The 21,663-nt window shown below is 50.6% G+C and overlaps 9 non-coding genes across 9 annotated transcripts; all 9 read left to right on the plus strand.

Moving 5' to 3' along the window:
• The first annotated feature begins 1,304 nt into the window (after positions 1 to 1,304).
• On the plus strand, positions 1,305 to 1,376 carry trnap-agg (transfer RNA proline (anticodon AGG)). The gene has a single exon. It is a non-coding gene; the product is annotated as a tRNA-Pro (tRNA).
• A 3,435-nt stretch (positions 1,377 to 4,811) lies between these two features.
• trnap-agg (transfer RNA proline (anticodon AGG)) lies at positions 4,812 to 4,883 on the plus strand. Its single transcript has one exon. It is a non-coding gene; the product is annotated as a tRNA-Pro (tRNA).
• A 1,084-nt stretch (positions 4,884 to 5,967) lies between these two features.
• trnap-agg (transfer RNA proline (anticodon AGG)) lies at positions 5,968 to 6,039 on the plus strand. Its single transcript has one exon. It is a non-coding gene; the product is annotated as a tRNA-Pro (tRNA).
• A 2,261-nt stretch (positions 6,040 to 8,300) lies between these two features.
• trnap-agg (transfer RNA proline (anticodon AGG)) lies at positions 8,301 to 8,372 on the plus strand. Its single transcript has one exon. It is a non-coding gene; the product is annotated as a tRNA-Pro (tRNA).
• Positions 8,373 to 11,044: 2,672 nt separating this feature from the next.
• On the plus strand, positions 11,045 to 11,116 carry trnap-agg (transfer RNA proline (anticodon AGG)). Its single transcript has one exon. It is a non-coding gene; the product is annotated as a tRNA-Pro (tRNA).
• Positions 11,117 to 12,200: 1,084 nt separating this feature from the next.
• Positions 12,201 to 12,272, plus strand: trnap-agg (transfer RNA proline (anticodon AGG)). Its single transcript has one exon. It is a non-coding gene; the product is annotated as a tRNA-Pro (tRNA).
• A 2,264-nt stretch (positions 12,273 to 14,536) lies between these two features.
• On the plus strand, positions 14,537 to 14,608 carry trnap-agg (transfer RNA proline (anticodon AGG)). The gene has a single exon. It is a non-coding gene; the product is annotated as a tRNA-Pro (tRNA).
• Positions 14,609 to 16,872: 2,264 nt separating this feature from the next.
• trnap-agg (transfer RNA proline (anticodon AGG)) lies at positions 16,873 to 16,944 on the plus strand. The gene has a single exon. It is a non-coding gene; the product is annotated as a tRNA-Pro (tRNA).
• A 4,603-nt stretch (positions 16,945 to 21,547) lies between these two features.
• trnap-agg (transfer RNA proline (anticodon AGG)) lies at positions 21,548 to 21,619 on the plus strand. The gene has a single exon. It is a non-coding gene; the product is annotated as a tRNA-Pro (tRNA).
• The last annotated feature ends 44 nt before the right edge of the window (positions 21,620 to 21,663 follow it).

The following is a 21,663-nucleotide window of genomic DNA, read 5'->3' on the forward strand; positions in this document are numbered from 1 at the left end:
CTCAGGTAGGCCGTGGCATTTAAACGATGCCCAATTGGCACTAAGGGGCATAAAGTGTGCCAAGAAAACATCCCCCACACCATTACACCACCACCACCAGCCTGCACAGTGGTAACAAGGCATGATGGATCCATGTTCTCATTCTGTTTAGGGCATGTATTACAGATTCATTCAAAAAGGTCTCACTTTAGATTTGAGGAAACACTATTTACTTGTATCAGCGGTCATTCATTTGTCATTAATAGTTCTTCCAATTTCCGACCTTTTAGTTCCAGAGACCAATGTTTTGGTACCAGCTAAAAAACAAAAAAAACAAATGTACATTAATTGGACAAATATGAAATATATAGTTACATGTAAAATATGGCCCAATATACAACGCTACAATTATTACAATTTACTTGCACTGTAATTACACGGTAACAAGAGTGAATTGACCAAGTAGTTTGTGTATAGTTAATTCAATTATTAAATACTAGTATGGATGATGTATGATTACAGAACGAGCTTACATACACTAAACAAGTAGTATGGCTTATTTACATGTAGTGTGTGTTTTTAACTTTACATATTCATGTAAAATGCTGCCAACCTTTGTGATGTTACCGATGACCTTAAACTCACCCCTTCTTAAAGTGTAACCACATGTGGTGATCAGGTGAGGGTCTGCCTCAAGCAGTTATGTGCTTGCCCAGGAGAACATGCAATATTGCCTATTAGCTTGGCTCGTTGGTCTAGGGGTATGATTCTTGCTTAGGGTGCGAGAGGTCCCGGGTTCAACTCCCGGACGAGCCCGCTTGGCCCCGCTTTGCATTCTCTGAAGCATTCGTTTGTTCTCTCTCGATGCTTGGCTTCTGAGCTCCTCTGCACCAGGGAGGTCTTTCAACCTCAGATACTGTTGGCTGTGTAGCTGATGGGAAATCAGACTGTCATCTGTGTGTTTTGTTTTCTTTAAAGAAAATGTGTATTTTACAAGTTCGTTGTTGTTGTTGAGGAGGAGGAGGAGGACATGTAGTGTGTTGTTGAGGAGGAGGAGGACGAAATGTGGTTTGCCGGCTTGTTATGGAGACCTTTGCTGAACGTGTACTCCTGAGCTGCACCAAAGGAGAGGCATTCTTTTCAGTTGTTTGCGGGCCTGCTGAACCATGCTCTCAGTGCTGTCTCACTGGGGATACGGTTACCGTTCTGGAAAGACACTTCAGCGCTACAGTCCATGCTATCAGTCAGTGAGCGTAGGTCTCCCGGTCTGCCCCAAAGCAGTTACGCGCTTGCCCAGCAGAAACTGCGACACCCTCCGTTAACTTGGCTCGTTGGTCTAGGGGTATGATTCTCGCTTAGGGTGCGAGAGGTCCCGGGTTCAACTCCCGGACGAGCCCGCTTGGCCCCGCTTTGCATTCTCTGAAGCATTCGTTTGTTCTCTCTCGATGCTTGGCTTCTGGGCTCCTCTGCACCAGGGAGGTCTTTCAACCTCAGATACTGTTGGCTGTGTAGCTGATGGGAAATCAGACTGTCATCTGTGTGTTTTGTTTTCTTTAAAGAAAATGTGTATTTTACAAGTTCGTTGTTGTTGTTGAGGAGGAGGAGGACATGTAGTGTGTTGTTGAGGAGGAGGAGGACGAAATGTGGTTTGCCGGCTTGTTATGGAGACCTTTGCTGAACGTGTACTCCTGAGCTGCACCAAAGGAGAGGCATTCTTTTCAGTTGTTTGCGGGCCTGCTGAACCATGCTCTCAGTGCTGTCTCACTGGGGATACGGTTACCGTTCTGGAAAGACACTTCAGCGCTACAGTCCATGCTATCAGTCAGTGTGCGTAGGTCTCCCGGTCTGCCCCAAAGCAGTTACGCGCTTGCCCAGCAGAAACTGCGACACCCTCCGTTAACTTGGCTCGTTGGTCTAGGGGTATGATTCTTGCTGAGGGTGTGAGAGGCCCTGGGTTCAACTCCAGGACGAGCCCACTTGGCCCCACTTTGTAGTCACCGAAGTGTTCGTTCGTTTGCTCTTGAAGGCTGGCTTCTGGGCTCCTCTGCACAAGGGAGGGCTATCGACCTCAGATACTGTTGGCTGTATAGCTGATGGGAAATCAGACTGTCATCTGTGTGTTTTGTTTTCTTTAAAGAAAATGTGTTTTTTACAAGTTCGTTGTTGTTGTTGTTGTTGTTGTTGTTGAGGAGGAGGACATGTAGTGTGTTGTTGAGGAGGAGGAGGACGAAATGTGGTTTGCCGGCTTGTTATGGAGACCTTTTCTGAACGTGTACTCCTGAGCTGCACCAAAGGAGAGGCATTCTTTTCAGTTGTTTGCGGGCCTGCTGAACCATGCTCTCAGTGCTGTCTCACTGGGGATACGGTTACCGTTCTGGAAAGACACTTCAGCGCTACAGTCCATGCTATCAGTCAGTGAGCGTAGGTCTCCCGGTCTGCCCCAAAGCAGTTACGCGCTTGCCCAGCAGAAACTGCGACACCCTCCGTTAACTTGCCTCGTTGGTCTAGGGGTATGATTCTCGCTTAGGGTGCGAGAGGTCCCGGGTTCAACTCCCGGACGAGCCCGCTTGGCCCCGCTTTGCATTCTCTGAAGCATTCGTTTGTTCTCTCTCGATGCTTGGCTTCTGGGCTCCTCTGCACCAGGGAGGTCTTTCAACCTCAGATACTGTTGGCTGTGTAGCTGATGGGAAATCAGACTGTCATCTGTGTGTTTTGTTTTCTTTAAAGAAAATGTGTATTTTACAAGTTCGTTGTTGTTGTTGAGGAGGAGGAGGACATGTAGTGTGTTGTTGAGGAGGAGGAGGACGAAATGTGGTTTGCCGGCTTGTTATGGAGACCTTTGCTGAACGTGTACTCCTGAGCTGCACCAAAGGAGAGGCATTCTTTTCAGTTGTTTGCGGGCCTGCTGAACCATGCTCTCAGTGCTGTCTCACTGGGGATACGGTTACCGTTCTGGAAAGACACTTCAGCGCTACAGTCCATGCTATCAGTCAGTGTGCGTAGGTCTCCCGGTCTGCCCCAAAGCAGTTACGCGCTTGCCCAGCAGAAACTGCGACACCCTCCGTTAACTTGGCTCGTTGGTCTAGGGGTATGATTCTTGCTGAGGGTGTGAGAGGCCCTGGGTTCAACTCCAGGACGAGCCCACTTGGCCCCACTTTGTAGTCACCGAAGTGTTCGTTCGTTTGCTCTTGAAGGCTGGCTTCTGGGCTCCTCTGCACAAGGGAGGGCTATCGACCTCAGATACTGTTGGCTGTATAGCTGATGGGAAATCAGACTGTCATCTGTGTGTTTTGTTTTCTTTAAAGAAAATGTGTTTTTTACAAGTTCGTTGTTGTTGTTGTTGTTGTTGTTGTTGAGGAGGAGGACATGTAGTGTGTTGTTGAGGAGGAGGAGGACGAAATGTGGTTTGCCGGCTTGTTATGGAGACCTTTTCTGAACGTGTACTCCTGAGCTGCACCAAAGGAGAGGCATTCTTTTCAGTTGTTTGCGGGCCTGCTGAACCATGCTCTCAGTGCTGTCTCACTGGGGATACGGTTACCGTTCTGGAAAGACACTTCAGCGCTACAGTCCATGCTATCAGTCAGTGAGCGTAGGTCTCCCGGTCTGCCCCAAAGCAGTTACGCGCTTGCCCAGCAGAAACTGCGACACCCTCCGTTAACTTGCCTCGTTGGTCTAGGGGTATGATTCTCGCTTAGGGTGCGAGAGGTCCCGGGTTCAACTCCCGGACGAGCCCGCTTGGCCCCGCTTTGCATTCTCTGAAGCATTCGTTTGTTCTCTCTTGATGCTTGGCTTCTGGGCTCCTCTGCACCAGGGAGGTCTTTCAACCTCAGATACTGTTGGCTGTGTAGCTGATGGGAAATCAGACTGTCATCTGTGTGTTTTGTTTTCTTTAAAGAAAATGTGTATTTTACAAGTTCGTTGTTGTTGTTGAGGAGGAGGAGGACATGTAGTGTGTTGTTGAGGAGGAGGAGGACGAAATGTGGTTTGCCGGCTTGTTATGGAGACCTTTGCTGAACGTGTACTCCTGAGCTGCACCAAAGGAGAGGCATTCTTTTCAGTTGTTTGCGGGCCTGCTGAACCATGCTCTCAGTGCTGTCTCACTGGGGATACGGTTACCGTTCTGGAAAGACACTTCAGCGCTACAGTCCATGCTATCAGTCAGTGTGCGTAGGTCTCCCGGTCTGCCCCAAAGCAGTTACGCGCTTGCCCAGCAGAAACTGCGACACCCTCCGTTAACTTGGCTCGTTGGTCTAGGGGTATGATTCTTGCTGAGGGTGTGAGAGGCCCTGGGTTCAACTCCAGGACGAGCCCACTTGGCCCCACTTTGTAGTCACCGAAGTGTTCGTTCGTTTGCTCTTGAAGGCTGGCTTCTGGGCTCCTCTGCACAAGGGAGGGCTATCGACCTCAGATACTGTTGGCTGTATAGCTGATGGGAAATCAGACTGTCATCTGTGTGTTTTGTTTTCTTTAAAGAAAATGTGTTTTTTACAAGTTCGTTGTTGTTGTTGTTGTTGTTGTTGAGGAGGAGGAGGAGGACATGTAGTGTGTTGTTGAGGAGGAGGAGGACGAAATGTGGTTTGCCGGCTTGTTATGGAGACCTTTGCTGAACGTGTACTCCTGAGCTGCACCAAAGGAGAGGCATTCTTTTCAGTTGTTTGCGGGCCTGCTGAACCATGCTCTCAGTGCTGTCTCACTGGGGATACGGTTACCGTTCTGGAAAGACACTTCAGCGCTACAGTCCATGCTATCAGTCAGTGAGCGTAGGTCTCCCGGTCTGCCCCAAAGCAGTTACGCGCTTGCCCAGCAGAAACTGCGACACCCTCCGTTAACTTGGCTCGTTGGTCTAGGGGTATGATTCTCGCTTAGGGTGCGAGAGGTCCCGGGTTCAACTCCCGGACGAGCCCGCTTGGCCCCGCTTTGCATTCTCTGAAGCATTCGTTTGTTCTCTCTCGATGCTTGGCTTCTGGGCTCCTCTGCACCAGGGAGGTCTTTCAACCTCAGATACTGTTGGCTGTGTAGCTGATGAGAAATCAGACTGTCATCTGTGTGTTTTGTTTTCTTTAAAGAAAATGTGTATTTTACAAGTTCGTTGTTGTTGTTGAGGAGGAGGAGGACATGTAGTGTGTTGTTGAGGAGGAGGAGGACGAAATGTGGTTTGCCGGCTTGTTATGGAGACCTTTGCTGAACGTGTACTCCTGAGCTGCACCAAAGGAGAGGCATTCTTTTCAGTTGTTTGCGGGCCTGCTGAACCATGCTCTCAGTGCTGTCTCACTGGGGATACGGTTACCGTTCTGGAAAGACACTTCAGCGCTACAGTCCATGCTATCAGTCAGTGTGCGTAGGTCTCCCGGTCTGCCCCAAAGCAGTTACGCGCTTGCCCAGCAGAAACTGCGACACCCTCCGTTAACTTGGCTCGTTGGTCTAGGGGTATGATTCTCGCTGAGGGTGTGAGAGGCCCTGGGTTCAACTCCAGGACGAGCCCACTTGGCCCCACTTTGTAGTCACCGAAGTGTTTGTTCGTTTGCTCTTGAAGGCTGGCTTCTGGGCTCCTCTGCACAAGGGAGGGCTATCGACCTCAGATACTGTTGGCTGTGTAGCTGATGGGAAATCAGACTGTCATCTGAGTGTTTTGTTTTCTTTAAAGAAAATGTGTATTTTACTAGTTCGTTGTTGTTGTTGAGGAGGAGGAGGACATGTAGTGTGTTGTTGAGGAGGAGGAGGACGAAATGTGGTTTGCCGGCTTGTTATGGAGACCTTTGCTGAACGTGTACTCCTGAGCTGCACCAAAGGAGAGGCATTCTTTTCAGTTGTTTGCGGGCCTGCTGAACCATGCTCTCAGTGCTGTCTCACTGGGGATACGGTTACCGTTCTGGAAAGACACTTCAGCGCTACAGTCCATGCTATCAGTCAGTGAGCGTAGGTCTCCCGGTCTGCCCCAAAGCAGTTACGCGCTTGCCCAGCAGAAACTGCGACACCCTCCGTTAACTTGGCTCGTTGGTCTAGGGGTATGATTCTCGCTTAGGGTGCGAGAGGTCCCGGGTTCAACTCCCGGACGAGCCCGCTTGGCACTGCTTTGCATTCTCTGAAGCATTCGTTTGTTCTCTCTCGATGCTTGGCTTCTGGGCTCCTCTGCACCAGGGAGGTCTTTCAACCTCAGATACTGTTGGCTGTATAGCTGATGGGAAATCAGACTGTCATCTGTGTGTTTTGTTTTCTTTAAAGAAAATGTGTATTTTACAAGTTCGTTGTTGTTGTTGAGGAGGAGGAGGACATGTAGTGTGTTGTTGAGGAGGAGGAGGACGAAATGTGGTTTGCCGGCTTGTTATGGAGACCTTTGCTGAACGTGTACTCCTGAGCTGCACCAAAGGAGAGGCATTCTTTTCAGTTGTTTGCGGGCCTGCTGAACCATGCTCTCAGTGCTGTCTCACTGGGGATACGGTTACCGTTCTGGAAAGACACTTCAGCGCTACAGTCCATGCTATCAGTCAGTGTGCGTAGGTCTCCCGGTCTGCCCCAAAGCAGTTACGCGCTTGCCCAGCAGAAACTGCGACACCCTCCGTTAACTTGGCTCGTTGGTCTAGGGGTATGATTCTTGCTGAGGGTGTGAGAGGCCCTGGGTTCAACTCCAGGACGAGCCCACTTGGCCCCACTTTGTAGTCACCGAAGTGTTCGTTCGTTTGCTCTTGAAGGCTGGCTTCTGGGCTCCTCTGCACAAGGGAGGGCTATCGACCTCAGATACTGTTGGCTGTATAGCTGATTGGAAATCAGACTGTCATCTGTGTGTTTTGTTTTCTTTAAAGAAAATGTGTTTTTTACAAGTTCGTTGTTGTTGTTGTTGTTGAGGAGGAGGAGGAGGACATGTAGTGTGTTGTTGAGGAGGAGGAGGACGAAATGTGGTTTGCCGGCTTGTTATGGAGACCTTTGCTGAACGTGTACTCCTGAGCTGCACCAAAGGAGAGGCATTCTTTTCAGTTGTTTGCGGGCCTGCTGAACCATGCTCTCAGTGCTGTCTCACTGGGGATACGGTTACCGTTCTGGAAAGACACTTCAGCGCTACAGTCCATGCTATCAGTCAGTGAGCGTAGGTCTCCCGGTCTGCCCCAAAGCAGTTACGCGCTTGCCCAGCAGAAACTGCGACACCCTCCGTTAACTTGGCTCGTTGGTCTAGGGGTATGATTCTTGCTGAGGGTGTGAGAGGCCCTAGGTTCAACTCCAGGACGAGCCCACTTGGCCCCACTTTGTAGTCACCGAAGTGTTCGTTCGTTTGCTCTTGAAGGCTGGCTTCTGGGCTCCTCTGCACAAGGGAGGGCTATCGACCTCAGATACTGTTGGCTGTATAGCTGATGGGAAATCAGACTGTCATCTGTGTGTTTTGTTTTCTTTAAAGAAAATGTGTTTTTTACAAGTTCGTTGTTGTTGTTGTTGTTGTTGAGGAGGAGGAGGAGGACATTAAGTGTGTTGTTGAGGAGGAGGAGGACGAAATGTGGTTTGCCGGCTTGTTATGGAGTCCTTTGCTGAACGTGTACTCCTGAGCTGCACCAAAGGAGAGGCATTCTTTTCAGTTGTTTGCGGGCCTGCTGAACCATGCTCTCAGTGCTGTCTCACTGGGGATACGGTTACCGTTCTGGAAAGACACTTCAGCGCTACAGTCCATGCTATCAGTCAGTGTGCGTAGGTCTCCCGGTCTGCCCCAAAGCAGTTACGCGCTTGCCCAGCAGAAACTGCGACACCCTCCGTTAACTTGGCTCGTTGGTCTAGGGGTATGATTCTCGCTGAGGGTGTGAGAGGCCCTGGGTTCAACTCCAGGACGAGCCCACTTGGCCCCACTTTGTAGTCACCGAAGTGTTTGTTCGTTTGCTCTTGAAGGCTGGCTTCTGGGCTCCTCTGCACAAGGGAGGGCTATCGACCTCAGATACTGTTGGCTGTGTAGCTGATGGGAAATCAGACTGTCATCTGAGTGTTTTGTTTTCTTTAAAGAAAATGTGTATTTTACTAGTTCGTTGTTGTTGTTGAGGAGGAGGAGGACATGTAGTGTGTTGTTGAGGAGGAGGAGGACGAAATGTGGTTTGCCGGCTTGTTATGGAGACCTTTGCTGAACGTGTACTCCTGAGCTGCACCAAAGGAGAGGCATTCTTTTCAGTTGTTTGCGGGCCTGCTGAACCATGCTCTCAGTGCTGTCTCACTGGGGATACGGTTACCGTTCTGGAAAGACACTTCAGCGCTACAGTCCATGCTATCAGTCAGTGAGCGTAGGTCTCCCGGTCTGCCCCAAAGCAGTTACGCGCTTGCCCAGCAGAAACTGCGACACCCTCCGTTAACTTGGCTCGTTGGTCTAGGGGTATGATTCTCGCTTAGGGTGCGAGAGGTCCCGGGTTCAACTCCCGGACGAGCCCGCTTGGCACTGCTTTGCATTCTCTGAAGCATTCGTTTGTTCTCTCTCGATGCTTGGCTTCTGGGCTCCTCTGCACCAGGGAGGTCTTTCAACCTCAGATACTGTTGGCTGTATAGCTGATGGGAAATCAGACTGTCATCTGTGTGTTTTGTTTTCTTTAAAGAAAATGTGTATTTTACAAGTTCGTTGTTGTTGTTGAGGAGGAGGAGGACATGTAGTGTGTTGTTGAGGAGGAGGAGGACGAAATGTGGTTTGCCGGCTTGTTATGGAGACCTTTGCTGAACGTGTACTCCTGAGCTGCACCAAAGGAGAGGCATTCTTTTCAGTTGTTTGCGGGCCTGCTGAACCATGCTCTCAGTGCTGTCTCACTGGGGATACGGTTACCGTTCTGGAAAGACACTTCAGCGCTACAGTCCATGCTATCAGTCAGTGTGCGTAGGTCTCCCGGTCTGCCCCAAAGCAGTTACGCGCTTGCCCAGCAGAAACTGCGACACCCTCCGTTAACTTGGCTCGTTGGTCTAGGGGTATGATTCTTGCTGAGGGTGTGAGAGGCCCTGGGTTCAACTCCAGGACGAGCCCACTTGGCCCCACTTTGTAGTCACCGAAGTGTTCGTTCGTTTGCTCTTGAAGGCTGGCTTCTGGGCTCCTCTGCACAAGGGAGGGCTATCGACCTCAGATACTGTTGGCTGTATAGCTGATGGGAAATCAGACTGTCATCTGTGTGTTTTGTTTTCTTTAAAGAAAATGTGTTTTTTACAAGTTCGTTGTTGTTGTTGTTGTTGTTGAGGAGGAGGAGGAGGACATGTAGTGTGTTGTTGAGGAGGAGGAGGACGAAATGTGGTTTGCCGGCTTGTTATGGAGACCTTTGCTGAACGTGTACTCCTGAGCTGCACCAAAGGAGAGGCATTCTTTTCAGTTGTTTGCGGGCCTGCTGAACCATGCTCTCAGTGCTGTCTCACTGGGGATACGGTTACCGTTCTGGAAAGACACTTCAGCGCTACAGTCCATGCTATCAGTCAGTGAGCGTAGGTCTCCCGGTCTGCCCCAAAGCAGTTACGCGCTTGCCCAGCAGAAACTGCGACACCCTCCGTTAACTTGGCTCGTTGGTCTAGGGGTATGATTCTTGCTGAGGGTGTGAGAGGCCCTAGGTTCAACTCCAGGACGAGCCCACTTGGCCCCACTTTGTAGTCACCGAAGTGTTCGTTCGTTTGCTCTTGAAGGCTGGCTTCTGGGCTCCTCTGCACAAGGGAGGGCTATCGACCTCAGATACTGTTGGCTGTATAGCTGATGGGAAATCAGACTGTCATCTGTGTGTTTTGTTTTCTTTAAAGAAAATGTGTTTTTTACAAGTTCGTTGTTGTTGTTGTTGTTGAGGAGGAGGAGGAGGACATGTAGTGTGTTGTTGAGGAGGAGGAGGACGAAATGTGGTTTGCCGGCTTGTTATGGAGACCTTTGCTGAACGTGTACTCCTGAGCTGCACCAAAGGAGAGGCATTCTTTTCAGTTGTTTGCGGGCCTGCTGAACCATGCTCTCAGTGCTGTCTCACTGGGGATACGGTTACCGTTCTGGAAAGACACTTCAGCGCTACAGTCCATGCTATCAGTCAGTGAGCGTAGGTCTCCCGGTCTGCCCCAAAGCAGTTACGCGCTTGCCCAGCAGAAACTGCGACACCCTCCGTTAACTTGGCTCGTTGGTCTAGGGGTATGATTCTTGCTGAGGGTGTGAGAGGCCCTAGGTTCAACTCCAGGACGAGCCCACTTGGCCCCACTTTGTAGTCACCGAAGTGTTCGTTCGTTTGCTCTTGAAGGCTGGCTTCTGGGCTCCTCTGCACAAGGGAGGGCTATCGACCTCAGATACTGTTGGCTGTATAGCTGATGGGAAATCAGACTGTCATCTGTGTGTTTTGTTTTCTTTAAAGAAAATGTGTTTTTTACAAGTTCGTTGTTGTTGTTGTTGTTGTTGAGGAGGAGGAGGAGGACATTAAGTGTGTTGTTGAGGAGGAGGAGGACGAAATGTGGTTTGCCGGCTTGTTATGGAGTCCTTTGCTGAACGTGTACTCCTGAGCTGCACCAAAGGAGAGGCATTCTTTTCAGTTGTTTGCGGGCCTGCTGAACCATGCTCTCAGTGCTGTCTCACTGGGGATACGGTTACCGTTCTGGAAAGACACTTCAGCGCTACAGTCCATGCTATCAGTCAGTGTGCGTAGGTCTCCCGGTCTGCCCCAAAGCAGTTACGCGCTTGCCCAGCAGAAACTGCGACACCCTCCGTTAACTTGGCTCGTTGGTCTAGGGGATCAGACTGTCATCTGAGTGTTTTGTTTTCTTTAAAGAAAATGTGTATTTTACTAGTTCGTTGTTGTTGTTGAGGAGGAGGAGGACATGTAGTGTGTTGTTGAGGAGGAGGAGGACGAAATGTGGTTTGCCGGCTTGTTATGGAGACCTTTGCTGAACGTGTACTCCTGAGCTGCACCAAAGGAGAGGCATTCTTTTCAGTTGTTTGCGGGCCTGCTGAACCATGCTCTCAGTGCTGTCTCACTGGGGATACGGTTACCGTTCTGGAAAGACACTTCAGCGCTACAGTCCATGCTATCAGTCAGTGAGCGTAGGTCTCCCGGTCTGCCCCAAAGCAGTTACGCGCTTGCCCAGCAGAAACTGCGACACCCTCCGTTAACTTGGCTCGTTGGTCTAGGGGTATGATTCTCGCTTAGGGTGCGAGAGGTCCCGGGTTCAACTCCCGGACGAGCCCGCTTGGCACTGCTTTGCATTCTCTGAAGCATTCGTTTGTTCTCTCTCGATGCTTGGCTTCTGGGCTCCTCTGCACCAGGGAGGTCTTTCAACCTCAGATACTGTTGGCTGTATAGCTGATGGGAAATCAGACTGTCATCTGTGTGTTTTGTTTTCTTTAAAGAAAATGTGTATTTTACAAGTTCGTTGTTGTTGTTGAGGAGGAGGAGGACATGTAGTGTGTTGTTGAGGAGGAGGAGGACGAAATGTGGTTTGCCGGCTTGTTATGGAGACCTTTGCTGAACGTGTACTCCTGAGCTGCACCAAAGGAGAGGCATTCTTTTCAGTTGTTTGCGGGCCTGCTGAACCATGCTCTCAGTGCTGTCTCACTGGGGATACGGTTACCGTTCTGGAAAGACACTTCAGCGCTACAGTCCATGCTATCAGTCAGTGAGCGTAGGTCTCCCGGTCTGCCCCAAAGCAGTTACGCGCTTGCCCAGCAGAAACTGCGACACCCTCCGTTAACTTGGCTCGTTGGTCTAGGGGTATGATTCTTGCTGAGGGTGTGAGAGGCCCTAGGTTCAACTCCAGGACGAGCCCACTTGGCCCCACTTTGTAGTCACCGAAGTGTTCGTTCGTTTGCTCTTGAAGGCTGGCTTCTGGGCTCCTCTGCACAAGGGAGGGCTATCGACCTCAGATACTGTTGGCTGTGTAGCTGATGGGAAATCAGACTGTCATCTGAGTGTTTTGTTTTCTTTAAAGAAAATGTGTATTTTACTAGTTCGTTGTTGTTGTTGAGGAGGAGGAGGACATGTAGTGTGTTGTTGAGGAGGAGGAGGACGAAATGTGGTTTGCCGGCTTGTTATGGAGACCTTTGCTGAACGTGTACTCCTGAGCTGCACCAAAGGAGAGGCATTCTTTTCAGTTGTTTGCGGGCCTGCTGAACCATGCTCTCAGTGCTGTCTCACTGGGGATACGGTTACCGTTCTGGAAAGACACTTCAGCGCTACAGTCCATGCTATCAGTCAGTGAGCGTAGGTCTCCCGGTCTGCCCCAAAGCAGTTACGCGCTTGCCCAGCAGAAACTGCGACACCCTCCGTTAACTTGGCTCGTTGGTCTAGGGGTATGATTCTCGCTTAGGGTGCGAGAGGTCCCGGGTTCAACTCCCGGACGAGCCCGCTTGGCACTGCTTTGCATTCTCTGAAGCATTCGTTTGTTCTCTCTCGATGCTTGGCTTCTGGGCTCCTCTGCACCAGGGAGGTCTTTCAACCTCAGATACTGTTGGCTGTATAGCTGATGGGAAATCAGACTGTCATCTGTGTGTTTTGTTTTCTTTAAAGAAAATGTGTATTTTACAAGTTCGTTGTTGTTGTTGAGGAGGAGGAGGACATGTAGTGTGTTGTTGAGGAGGAGGAGGACGAAATGTGGTTTGCCGGCTTGTTATGGAGACCTTTGCTGAACGTGTACTCCTGAGCTGCACCAAAGGAGAGGCATTCTTTTCAGTTGTTTGCGGGCCTGCTGAACCATGCTCTCAGTGCTGTCTCACTGGGGATACGGTTACCGTTCTGGAAAGACACTTCAGCGCTACAGTCCATGCTATCAGTCAGTGTGCGTAGGTCTCCCGGTCTGCCCCAAAGCAGTTACGCGCTTGCCCAGCAGAAACTGCGACACCCTCCGTTAACTTGGCTCGTTGGTCTAGGGGTATGATTCTTGCTGAGGGTGTGAGAGGCCCTGGGTTCAACTCCAGGACGAGCCCACTTGGCCCCACTTTGTAGTCACCGAAGTGTTCGTTCGTTTGCTCTTGAAGGCTGGCTTCTGGGCTCCTCTGCACAAGGGAGGGCTATCGACCTCAGATACTGTTGGCTGTATAGCTGATGGGAAATCAGACTGTCATCTGTGTGTTTTGTTTTCTTTAAAGAAAATGTGTTTTTTACAAGTTCGTTGTTGTTGTTGTTGTTGTTGAGGAGGAGGAGGAGGACATGTAGTGTGTTGTTGAGGAGGAGGAGGACGAAATGTGGTTTGCCGGCTTGTTATGGAGACCTTTGCTGAACGTGTACTCCTGAGCTGCACCAAAGGAGAGGCATTCTTTTCAGTTGTTTGCGGGCCTGCTGAACCATGCTCTCAGTGCTGTCTCACTGGGGATACGGTTACCGTTCTGGAAAGACACTTCAGCGCTACAGTCCATGCTATCAGTCAGTGAGCGTAGGTCTCCCGGTCTGCCCCAAAGCAGTTACGCGCTTGCCCAGCAGAAACTGCGACACCCTCCGTTAACTTGGCTCGTTGGTCTAGGGGTATGATTCTTGCTGAGGGTGTGAGAGGCCCTAGGTTCAACTCCAGGACGAGCCCACTTGGCCCCACTTTGTAGTCACCGAAGTGTTCGTTCGTTTGCTCTTGAAGGCTGGCTTCTGGGCTCCTCTGCACAAGGGAGGGCTATCGACCTCAGATACTGTTGGCTGTATAGCTGATGGGAAATCAGACTGTCATCTGTGTGTTTTGTTTTCTTTAAAGAAAATGTGTTTTTTACAAGTTCGTTGTTGTTGTTGTTGTTGTTGAGGAGGAGGAGGAGGACATTAAGTGTGTTGTTGAGGAGGAGGAGGACGAAATGTGGTTTGCCGGCTTGTTATGGAGTCCTTTGCTGAACGTGTACTCCTGAGCTGCACCAAAGGAGAGGCATTCTTTTCAGTTGTTTGCGGGCCTGCTGAACCATGCTCTCAGTGCTGTCTCACTGGGGATACGGTTACCGTTCTGGAAAGACACTTCAGCGCTACAGTCCATGCTATCAGTCAGTGTGCGTAGGTCTCCCGGTCTGCCCCAAAGCAGTTACGCGCTTGCCCAGCAGAAACTGCGACACCCTCCGTTAACTTGGCTCGTTGGTCTAGGGGTATGATTCTCGCTGAGGGTGTGAGAGGCCCTGGGTTCAACTCCAGGACGAGCCCACTTGGCCCCACTTTGTAGTCACCGAAGTGTTTGTTCGTTTGCTCTTGAAGGCTGGCTTCTGGGCTCCTCTGCACAAGGGAGGGCTATCGACCTCAGATACTGTTGGCTGTGTAGCTGATGGGAAATCAGACTGTCATCTGAGTGTTTTGTTTTCTTTAAAGAAAATGTGTATTTTACTAGTTCGTTGTTGTTGTTGAGGAGGAGGAGGACATGTAGTGTGTTGTTGAGGAGGAGGAGGACGAAATGTGGTTTGCCGGCTTGTTATGGAGACCTTTGCTGAACGTGTACTCCTGAGCTGCACCAAAGGAGAGGCATTCTTTTCAGTTGTTTGCGGGCCTGCTGAACCATGCTCTCAGTGCTGTCTCACTGGGGATACGGTTACCGTTCTGGAAAGACACTTCAGCGCTACAGTCCATGCTATCAGTCAGTGAGCGTAGGTCTCCCGGTCTGCCCCAAAGCAGTTACGCGCTTGCCCAGCAGAAACTGCGACACCCTCCGTTAACTTGGCTCGTTGGTCTAGGGGTATGATTCTCGCTTAGGGTGCGAGAGGTCCCGGGTTCAACTCCCGGACGAGCCCGCTTGGCACTGCTTTGCATTCTCTGAAGCATTCGTTTGTTCTCTCTCGATGCTTGGCTTCTGGGCTCCTCTGCACCAGGGAGGTCTTTCAACCTCAGATACTGTTGGCTGTATAGCTGATGGGAAATCAGACTGTCATCTGTGTGTTTTGTTTTCTTTAAAGAAAATGTGTATTTTACAAGTTCGTTGTTGTTGTTGAGGAGGAGGAGGACATGTAGTGTGTTGTTGAGGAGGAGGAGGACGAAATGTGGTTTGCCGGCTTGTTATGGAGACCTTTGCTGAACGTGTACTCCTGAGCTGCACCAAAGGAGAGGCATTCTTTTCAGTTGTTTGCGGGCCTGCTGAACCATGCTCTCAGTGCTGTCTCACTGGGGATACGGTTACCGTTCTGGAAAGACACTTCAGCGCTACAGTCCATGCTATCAGTCAGTGTGCGTAGGTCTCCCGGTCTGCCCCAAAGCAGTTACGCGCTTGCCCAGCAGAAACTGCGACACCCTCCGTTAACTTGGCTCGTTGGTCTAGGGGTATGATTCTTGCTGAGGGTGTGAGAGGCCCTGGGTTCAACTCCAGGACGAGCCCACTTGGCCCCACTTTGTAGTCACCGAAGTGTTCGTTCGTTTGCTCTTGAAGGCTGGCTTCTGGGCTCCTCTGCACAAGGGAGGGCTATCGACCTCAGATACTGTTGGCTGTATAGCTGATGGGAAATCAGACTGTCATCTGTGTGTTTTGTTTTCTTTAAAGAAAATGTGTTTTTTACAAGTTCGTTGTTGTTGTTGTTGTTGTTGAGGAGGAGGAGGAGGACATGTAGTGTGTTGTTGAGGAGGAGGAGGACGAAATGTGGTTTGCCGGCTTGTTATGGAGACCTTTGCTGAACGTGTACTCCTGAGCTGCACCAAAGGAGAGGCATTCTTTTCAGTTGTTTGCGGGCCTGCTGAACCATGCTCTCAGTGCTGTCTCACTGGGGATACGGTTACCGTTCTGGAAAGACACTTCAGCGCTACAGTCCATGCTATCAGTCAGTGAGCGTAGGTCTCCCGGTCTGCCCCAAAGCAGTTACGCGCTTGCCCAGCAGAAACTGCGACACCCTCCGTTAACTTGGCTCGTTGGTCTAGGGGTATGATTCTTGCTGAGGGTGTGAGAGGCCCTAGGTTCAACTCCAGGACGAGCCCACTTGGCCCCACTTTGTAGTCACCGAAGTGTTCGTTCGTTTGCTCTTGAAGGCTGGCTTCTGGGCTCCTCTGCACAAGGGAGGGCTATCGACCTCAGATACTGTTGGCTGTATAGCTGATGGGAAATCAGACTGTCATCTGTGTGTTTTGTTTTCTTTAAAGAAAATGTGTTTTTTACAAGTTCGTTGTTGTTGTTGTTGTTGTTGAGGAGGAGGAGGAGGACATTAAGTGTGTTGTTGAGGAGGAGGAGGACGAAATGTGGTTTGCCGGCTTGTTATGGAGTCCTTTGCTGAACGTGTACTCCTGAGCTGCACCAAAGGAGAGGCATTCTTTTCAGTTGTTTGCGGGCCTGCTGAACCATGCTCTCAGTGCTGTCTCACTGGGGATACGGTTACCGTTCTGGAAAGACACTTCAGCGCTACAGTCCATGCTATCAGTCAGTGTGCGTAGGTCTCCCGGTCTGCCCCAAAGCAGTTACGCGCTTGCCCAGCAGAAACTGCGACACCCTCCGTTAACTTGGCTCGTTGGTCTAGGGGTATGATTCTTGCTGAGGGTGTGAGAGGCCCTGGGTTCAACTCCAGGACGAGCCCACTTGGCCCCACTTTGTAGTCACCGAAGTGTTTGTTCGTTTGCTCTTGAAGGCTGGCTTCTGGGCTCCTCTGCACAAGGGAGGGCTATCAACCTCAGATACTGTTGGCTGTGTAGCTGATGGGAAATCAGACTGTCATCTGAGTGTTTTGTTTTCTTTAAAGAAAATGTGTATTTTACTAGTTCGTTGTTGTTGTTGAGGAGGAGGAGGACATGTAGTGTGTTGTTGAGGAGGAGGAGGACGAAATGTGGTTTGCCGGCTTGTTATGGAGACCTTTGCTGAACGTGTACTCCTGAGCTGCACCAAAGGAGAGGCATTCTTTTCAGTTGTTTGCGGGCCTGCTGAACCATGCTCTCAGTGCTGTCTCACTGGGGATACGGTTACCGTTCTGGAAAGACACTTCAGCGCTACAGTCCATGCTATCAGTCAGTGAGCGTAGGTCTCCCGGTCTGCCCCAAAGCAGTTACGCGCTTGCCCAGCAGAAACTGCGACACCCTCCGTTAACTTGGCTCGTTGGTCTAGGGGTATGATTCTCGCTTAGGGTGCGAGAGGTCCCGGGTTCAACTCCCGGACGAGCCCGCTTGGCACTGCTTTGCATTCTCTGAAGCATTCGTTTGTTCTCTCTCGATGCTTGGCTTCTGGGCTCCTCTGCACCAGGGAGGTCTTTCAACCTCAGATACTGTTGGCTGTATAGCTGATGGGAAATCAGACTGTCATCTGTGTGTTTTGTTTTCTTTAAAGAAAATGTGTATTTTACAAGTTCGTTGTTGTTGTTGAGGAGGAGGAGGACATGTAGTGTGTTGTTGAGGAGGAGGAGGACGAAATGTGGTTTGCCGGCTTGTTATGGAGACCTTTGCTGAACGTGTACTCCTGAGCTGCACCAAAGGAGAGGCATTCTTTTCAGTTGTTTGCGGGCCTGCTGAACCATGCTCTCAGTGCTGTCTCACTGGGGATACGGTTACCGTTCTGGAAAGACACTTCAGCGCTACAGTCCATGCTATCAGTCAGTGTGCGTAGGTCTCCCGGTCTGCCCCAAAGCAGTTACGCGCTTGCCCAGCAGAAACTGCGACACCCTCCGTTAACTTGGCTCGTTGGTCTAGGGGTATGATTCTTGCTGAGGGTGTGAGAGGCCCTGGGTTCAACTCCAGGACGAGCCCACTTGGCCCCACTTTGTAGTCACCGAAGTGTTCGTTCGTTTGCTCTTGAAGGCTGGCTTCTGGGCTCCTCTGCACAAGGGAGGGCTATCGACCTCAGATACTGTTGGCTGTATAGCTGATGGGAAATCAGACTGTCATCTGTGTGTTTTGTTTTCTTTAAAGAAAATGTGTTTTTTACAAGTTCGTTGTTGTTGTTGTTGTTGTTGTTGAGGAGGAGGAGGAGGACATGTAGTGTGTTGTTGAGGAGGAGGAGGACGAAATGTGGTTTGCCGGCTTGTTATGGAGACCTTTGCTGAACGTGTACTCCTGAGCTGCACCAAAGGAGAGGCATTCTTTTCAGTTGTTTGCGGGCCTGCTGAACCATGCTCTCAGTGCTGTCTCACTGGGGATACGGTTACCGTTCTGGAAAGACACTTCAGCGCTACAGTCCATGCTATCAGTCAGTGAGCGTAGGTCTCCCGGTCTGCCCCAAAGCAGTTACGCGCTTGCCCAGCAGAAACTGCGACACCCTCCGTTAACTTGGCTCGTTGGTCTAGGGGTATGATTCTTGCTGAGGGTGTGAGAGGCCCTAGGTTCAACTCCAGGACGAGCCCACTTGGCCCCACTTTGTAGTCACCGAAGTGTTCGTTCGTTTGCTCTTGAAGGCTGGCTTCTGGGCTCCTCTGCACAAGGGAGGGCTATCGACCTCAGATACTGTTGGCTGTATAGCTGATGGGAAATCAGACTGTCATCTGTGTGTTTTGTTTTCTTTAAAGAAAATGTGTTTTTTACAAGTTCGTTGTTGTTGTTGTTGTTGTTGAGGAGGAGGAGGAGGACATTAAGTGTGTTGTTGAGGAGGAGGAGGACGAAATGTGGTTTGCCGGCTTGTTATGGAGTCCTTTGCTGAACGTGTACTCCTGAGCTGCACCAAAGGAGAGGCATTCTTTTCAGTTGTTTGCGGGCCTGCTGAACCATGCTCTCAGTGCTGTCTCACTGGGGATACGGTTACCGTTCTGGAAAGACACTTCAGCGCTACAGTCCATGCTATCAGTCAGTGTGCGTAGGTCTCCCGGTCTGCCCCAAAGCAGTTACGCGCTTGCCCAGCAGAAACTGCGACACCCTCCGTTAACTTGGCTCGTTGGTCTAGGGGTATGATTCTCGCTGAGGGTGTGAGAGGCCCTGGGTTCAACTCCAGGACGAGCCCACTTGGCCCCACTTTGTAGTCACCGAAGTGTTTGTTCGTTTGCTCTTGAAGGCTGGCTTCTGGGCTCCTCTGCACAAGGGAGGGCTATCGACCTCAGATACTGTTGGCTGTGTAGCTGATGGGAAATCAGACTGTCATCTGAGTGTTTTGTTTTCTTTAAAGAAAATGTGTATTTTACTAGTTCGTTGTTGTTGTTGAGGAGGAGGAGGACATGTAGTGTGTTGTTGAGGAGGAGGAGGACGAAATGTGGTTTGCCGGCTTGTTATGGAGACCTTTGCTGAACGTGTACTCCTGAGCTGCACCAAAGGAGAGGCATTCTTTTCAGTTGTTTGCGGGCCTGCTGAACCATGCTCTCAGTGCTGTCTCACTGGGGATACGGTTACCGTTCTGGAAAGACACTTCAGCGCTACAGTCCATGCTATCAGTCAGTGAGCGTAGGTCTCCCGGTCTGCCCCAAAGCAGTTACGCGCTTGCCCAGCAGAAACTGCGACACCCTCCGTTAACTTGGCTCGTTGGTCTAGGGGTATGATTCTCGCTTAGGGTGTGAGAGGTCCCGGGTTCAACTCCCGGACGAGCCCGCTTGGCACTGCTTTGCATTCTCTGAAGCATTCGTTTGTTCTCTCTCGATGCTTGGCTTCTGGGCTCCTCTGCACCAGGGAGGTCTTTCAACCTCAGATACTGTTGGCTGTATAGCTGATGGGAAATCAGACTGTCATCTGTGTGTTTTGTTTTCTTTAAAGAAAATGTGTATTTTACAAGTTCGTTGTTGTTGTTGAGGAGGAGGAGGACATGTAGTGTGTTGTTGAGGAGGAGGAGGACGAAATGTGGTTTGCCGGCTTGTTATGGAGACCTTTGCTGAACGTGTACTCCTGAGCTGCACCAAAGGAGAGGCATTCTTTTCAGTTGTTTGCGGGCCTGCTGAACCATGCTCTCAGTGCTGTCTCACTGGGGATACGGTTACCGTTCTGGAAAGACACTTCAGCGCTACAGTCCATGCTATCAGTCAGTGTGCGTAGGTCTCCCGGTCTGCCCCAAAGCAGTTACGCGCTTGCCCAGCAGAAACTGCGACACCCTCCGTTAACTTGGCTCGTTGGTCTAGGGGTATGATTCTTGCTGAGGGTGTGAGAGGCCCTGGGTTCAACTCCAGGACGAGCCCACTTGGCCCCACTTTGTAGTCACCGAAGTGTTCGTTCGTTTGCTCTTGAAGGCTGGCTTCTGGGCTCCTCTGCACAAGGGAGGGCTATCGACCTCAGATACTGTTGGCTGTATAGCTGATGGGAAATCAGACTGTCATCTGTGTGTTTTGTTTTCTTTAAAGAAAATGTGTTTTTTACAAGTTCGTTGTTGTTGTTGTTGTTGTTGAGGAGGAGGAGGAGGACATGTAGTGTGTTGTTGAGGAGGAGGAGGACGAAATGTGGTTTGCCGGCTTGTTATGGAGACCTTTGCTGAACGTGTACTCCTGAGCTGCACCAAAGGAGAGGCATTCTTTTCAGTTGTTTGCGGGCCTGCTGAACCATGCTCTCAGTGCTGTCTCACTGGGGATACGGTTACCGTTCTGGAAAGACACTTCAGCGCTACAGTCCATGCTATCAGTCAGTGAGCGTAGGTCTCCCGGTCTGCCCCAAAGCAGTTACGCGCTTGCCCAGCAGAAACTGCGACACCCTCCGTTAACTTGGCTCGTTGGTCTAGGGGTATGATTCTTGCTGAGGGTGTGAGAGGCCCTAGGTTCAACTCCAGGACGAGCCCACTTGGCCCCACTTTGTAGTCACCGAAGTGTTCGTTCGTTTGCTCTTGAAGGCTGGCTTCTGGGCTCCTCTGCACAAGGGAGGGCTATCGACCTCAGATACTGTTGGCTGTATAGCTGATGGGAAATCAGACTGTCATCTGTGTGTTTTGTTTTCTTTAAAGAAAATGTGTTTTTTACAAGTTCGTTGTTGTTGTTGTTGTTGTTGAGGAGGAGGAGGAGGACATTAAGTGTGTTGTTGAGGAGGAGGAGGACGAAATGTGGTTTGCCGGCTTGTTATGGAGTCCTTTGCTGAACGTGTACTCCTGAGCTGCACCAAAGGAGAGGCATTCTTTTCAGTTGTTTGCGGGCCTGCTGAACCATGCTCTCAGTGCTGTCTCACTGGGGATACGGTTACCGTTCTGGAAAGACACTTCAGCGCTACAGTCCATGCTATCAGTCAGTGTGCGTAGGTCTCCCGGTCTGCCCCAAAGCAGTTACGCGCTTGCCCAGCAGAAACTGCGACACCCTCCGTTAACTTGGCTCGTTGGTCTAGGGGTATGATTCTCGCTGAGGGTGTGAGAGGCCCTGGGTTCAACTCCAGGACGAGCCCACTTGGCCCCACTTTGTAGTCACCGAAGTGTTTGTTCGTTTGCTCTTGAAGGCTGGCTTCTGGGCTCCTCTGCACAAGGGAGGGCTATCGACCTCAGATACTGTTGGCTGTGTAGCTGATGGGAAATCAGACTGTCATCTGTGTGTTTTGTTTTCTTTAAAGAAAATGTGTATTTTACTAGTTCGTTGTTGTTGTTGAGGAGGAGGAGGACATGTAGTGTGTTGTTGAGGAGGAGGAGGACGAAATGTGGTTTGCCGGCTTGTTATGGAGACCTTTGCTGAACGTGTACTCCTGAGCTGCACCAAAGGAGAGGCATTCTTTTCAGTTGTTTGCGGGCCTGCTGAACCATGCTCTCAGTGCTGTCTCACTGGGGATACGGTTACCGTTCTGGAAAGACACTTCAGCGCTACAGTCCATGCTATCAGTCAGTGAGCGTAGGTCTCCCGGTCTGCCCCAAAGCAGTTACGCGCTTGCCCAGCAGAAACTGCGACACCCTCCGTTAACTTGGCTCGTTGGTCTAGGGGTATGATTCTCGCTTAGGGTGCGAGAGGTCCCGGGTTCAACTCCCGGACGAGCCCGCTTGGCACTGCTTTGCATTCTCTGAAGCATTCGTTTGTTCTCT

This window comes from Amia ocellicauda, chromosome 2 (assembly GCF_036373705.1).
Source record: "Amia ocellicauda isolate fAmiCal2 chromosome 2, fAmiCal2.hap1, whole genome shotgun sequence".
NCBI lineage: Eukaryota > Metazoa > Chordata > Actinopteri > Amiiformes > Amiidae > Amia > Amia ocellicauda.